Source organism: Castor canadensis, chromosome 2 (genome assembly GCF_047511655.1).
Source record: "Castor canadensis chromosome 2, mCasCan1.hap1v2, whole genome shotgun sequence".
Lineage (NCBI taxonomy): Eukaryota > Metazoa > Chordata > Mammalia > Rodentia > Castoridae > Castor > Castor canadensis.
This window is the reverse complement of record NC_133387.1, coordinates 186,363,342-186,368,242: the sequence shown is the minus strand read 5'-3', so window position 1 is coordinate 186,368,242 and position 4,901 is coordinate 186,363,342.

Below are 4,901 nucleotides of genomic sequence, written 5' to 3'. Positions count from 1 at the left end.
GGAGACCTGATTGTAACAGGGTGAAAAGCTGCATCTTGTCCAGAGACTTACAGGTATGTTTACTGGCTGCCCTTTCGAAGAATTTGTGAGTGTCTCTCCTGGAGGAGGAAGATGGATTGGGAAGTACAGGGAAGAATTCAGAGCCTCCCTTAGCCACAGAGGTCAATGACAAATAAATACCAGGATGAATTCTTAATCAGTGTAAGAAAGTAAAATTTTTAATGTCAGGGGAGGGGAAACCCACCAGGGTTGACTCTGTGACCCTGCCTCACTCTGGACCTAGACTCTTTGAGCAGGAAGCCCCAGAAATCAATCCTGGTCCTCCTCCTTCCTTTGTCACCTTTTCCTCCTCCTCCTATCCTTTGCTGGCAAAGCTATTCTTAGGAGGAACTTGAAGTTGTCCCAGGACTGAGCCATGTTGGCAAACACCCAGTCAGGAAGCAGAGTTGTGGAGGTGGCATAAGGGGTGACGTCATTTGGAGGAAGGTCTGAGGGCATATGCAAGGTCAAGGGGTGGAATGCAATGTGTATTTAGTTATGCCAAAAGGGGTGGTTTACAGTAGGCCAGGATGGGTTTTCATGTGTTTGGAGAAAGACACGCAAAGCAACAGGTTGGTGAGAGACGAAAATGCTTTTATCCACAGACATCTGAAGCTGTCTGCAGGGGCAGGGCAATGCTGTGTCTGAATTAGGAGAGAAATGTCACCCCAGCCAGGCTCAGCAAGGCAGCCAGCATTCAGAAAGTAAATTTATTTTCTTCTAACAAGGATTTTATAAAAAGGACTTTGGACTAAGTCCATCTTATAAGGCAAAGGTTTAGAATTCAGCACAGAGCCCACTCTTGTTGGAATACTCCCTATCCACTCACCCTGCAACTCCAGGCTCCCTGGAGCTCTCTAGGGAAAAAGGAGGAAGCTGGGTCTAAGATCGGTTCATAAATATATTCCATTCTCACTCTTGCTCCACTCGCAACAGCCCACAAGTCACTTATACTCCCACATTTTCTCTCTCTCTCTCTCTCTCTCTCTCTCTCTCTCTCACACACACACACACACACACACACACACACACACACACACACACACACACACCACTCATTGTTTCATCAGTCTTACATATAACACCCATGCTATGGGTTTTTTGTGCTGTGGACTCCTTTGGTGATTGGATGAAACCCACGAGCCCCTCATAAAATTATCTTTAAGTGCATAAAATAAAATACATAGAATTACCAAGAAAATAGTCACACTGAAATTCAGTTTCAAAATATCTTTGAAACAAATTTGGGGTTCGGTAATATATGTGCTTCCTGATTAAAGTTTTAAATGATATCTAATGATATAAACTAATATTGTAATGACTATAAATGATATTTTGATATAAATTCAACAACTATAAAATAATATGAAAATATCTGTGATTTCTATTGCTAACAAAGGCATTATCTGCACTAATACTTCTGTGTATTGTTGCCTGTATTCATATTAGAGAAAAAGCTACATTTCAGCTAGAACTTAGGGGGAGTAAAAATGTAATTTTACCCTATTCCAGTTCATGGCCCTCTAAATTCTCTCCCTGGATGCCTTGGAGAGCCATGAATCCCAGGCTAATGGTCACCCTGACTTACCTAGAATATGGTCCTACAGAACATAAACACATTCACTCATTGTATCTCTAAACACTTATCCACTAACAAACAGTTCATGCACACATTTCTAAATTCCGTTCCAAAAGTATAAACTAACACCCTCACTTTTACACGCACAGAAAGCACATTATCAACCAACTCTGTGGGGGATAAAGACCTAACCTGTGGTGCCTGCTGATTTCTGTTATGTAATGACTCCTACCCTGGCCAGTTTCAAGCTGCCAATGCAAGACCACAGAGCATAGAGTTGGAGGAGATGAGCAACAGCACACGATTGTGCCCCCATACAGGTTCAGTAGACATAAGATACCCCAAGATATAGCTAAGTTAAAATGTAAACTAACTAGGAAGGGATGTTTTCATTATTTATGCCTTTATTTTTATGTAATATATTTAATGATAGCACAGGCAATGTCATTTTTAACAATGGCTAAGTTTAACAGTCAGCTTGCACAATTCTTAAATTCAACAATCCATGGACTAATATGAAGCAGCTCTGGCAGGCCTCTGCTTTTATTTTCATAAAAACACCAAACCTCAGGTCATTTTCCCCACTAGTCACTGCACATTCACCGGTGTCCCACTCTTGAACATCCACTCTACTATCAAAGCACTCACACACATAATCACAACACTGTACCCATCCATCTTTAGACATCATTCACACCCACCCTTGATATATAACACACATGGCTACACTAGGCAAACATATTCACAAACTCACAATTCATGCACACCCTTGAACTCATACAACCCCAAGTTATAAGTATCATAACACCCCAGTTACAATATTCTCATCCACACACACCCCACTCCCATATAATTCCTACTCACTAGAGCACACACACACACCAACACCCTCATTCACACTCACATGAAAAGTTCTCGAATAGGCCAATGCACACACCCACGACATTCAAATACACTCAAAGACTCACGTAGCACTCAAGGTGCAGTCCCCATAACTTTCTTATACCCCCTCCCCAATAATAAACACATAAAACTAACCTCCGCCCATGCATATATACATTACCTACACACATGAGTGCTATTTATGTGGACTCATTCATATAGATTACGCTTATGTACTCCTATGCATACAACTCACAAGCCACCTGCCCACCCACACAGCCCCTCATGCAAACACATAAGACAGAGCCTCACACCTTCTCCAGAGGGAAGGCTACCCATTGGTTCTGACAGCACCTCAAGAATGTGGCAGCAAGGGCTGGCTGGACGACCTCAGACTGATGCATTCGGGAAGAGCAAGGCGGCAGCTTGGCCAGAGAACCATTTCATCAGCAGAGCCCTAATCTATCATTGTCTCCTCTTTTGTCTTTTGATTTCTGATTCACTGAACTTCAGATCCATTACGTCTCTGCCAGTAAAAGCAATGAGATATGCTGGGCTGAGTGGGCTGAGTAGCAGAGAGGACAAAGGAAGTTGTTTATTTATTACCACTGAAAAAGTCTGAGTTTAACAAAATGCCCACATAGTTTCCTACAGGTTGGAGGTTTCGGTGGGTATATAATGCATCCAGATGCAAAACACACCAGTGTTGGCTTCTTTTCCAAGTAGCTGGATCCCGAGAAGACACAAGAGGAAGAGCGGCAGGGATGTGGGCTTGAGTTTTAGGAGAGGGACTCTGAAAGGCCTTGGCAGTAGGGTTGACCTGGAGTCACAGTTAAGCTAGGAGCAGTGTGGTCAGAAAGGCTTCCACTTAGAGTATCAGTCACATTGGTTCAAACCGTTATGGTATATTTCAGGAATGCATACAAGGTTGAAATTGGGGGCTCTATTTTTTCATCTGTATTTTGATTTTTTTTCCCCACTCTGAGAAAGAGGCCCTTCAGATTAGTCTGAAGCTTTATTAATGTTTTATAAAGAAGATCACCAGACAGCCCAGAAGGAAGAGCAATCCTTATTCAGATACTCATGGGCCTGAGGAAAGAGGGGTCACCTTCCAGTCTAAGTCTATCCATCTAGGGGCCAGCATCAGCCTCTAGCTCCATCTGGTTCACTCATTGCTTTAGCAGAGTAGATGGGTATGGTAGTCAGATTTCCATTGCTGTGAGAAAATACCTGAGATAAGCAACTTGAAAGAGAAAAGATTTATATAATCTCATGGTTTCAGAGGTTTTGGTTCATGGTCCCTTTGTCCCATTGCTTTGGGCCTGTGGTGAAGTAAAACATCATAGCAGAAGCATGTGGTAGAGGAGTCTACTTACCCCTCACCTCATAGTAGCCAGGAAGGAGAGAGAGGAAGAGTGACAGAGACAGAGAAAGACAGAGACAGAGAGGTGAGGCCATAATCCCAATATCCTTTTCAAGACAAAACCCTGGGGACCAAGCCCTAACACATGGCTTTTGGGGAACATATAAGATTCAAAACAGACAAGCAAACAAGATTCCAAACCATAACAGTTGACTGGGGCTGCATTTGGCAAGCCCCTCCAAGATGCAGTGGGATGGAGGGAAAAGTTTCTCTTTGATGACTGGCTGTGTCACAAATTAGCTGAGTGGCCTTGGACAATCCTACACACAAGTAACAGATTCTTCATCTGAAAACACAAGTGTTTGTCCTAAATGACTGTTAGGTTTTGTCTTAGTCATAGTGGACTGCTGCTCTAACAGAGATACCATAGATGAGGTAGCTTATATAATAAATCTTTTTTCTTCTCATAGTGTTAGAGGTTGGGAAGCCCAAGATCAAAGTATCAGCAGCTTCAGTGTCTGGAGAGAGAACTGTTCTTGGTTTTCAGAGGGCACCTTTTTTGCCTTATGATCAGATGGTAGAGGGCAGAGAGAGTAGATGCTCTAGGGTCTCTTTTTATAGGGGCCTTCAGAATTGAAGAAAGAATTGGTAGGGGGTTAGGATGGGAGATGTATGAAAGTATGCTACATAGTTCCTGCCTTCATGTCGCATGCAATCTGAAATGAACAAAGGACCTGGGGTATAGGCACCACATTCCAGGCTATGACTTTTGAGCAATTTTGTACAAGGCACCAACATGTGAAACATGAGTCCCAATACTTGCTTTCAGGCCCACAGTGTCACCTCAAGGAAGGACAGCAACAAACTGATACCACTATGTGACTCAGGAAACAAGAATTAGACTTTAGAGAAGGAGGAGAGGGCTAGAGTAACCTAACCCAAAAGTCTTCCCAGAGAAGGAGGTTTTGAGCCAAGCACTTAAGGTGTGGGAGAGTTAGACACACTGAAGGATAGGCTCATCACCTCAGAGATCCGTCT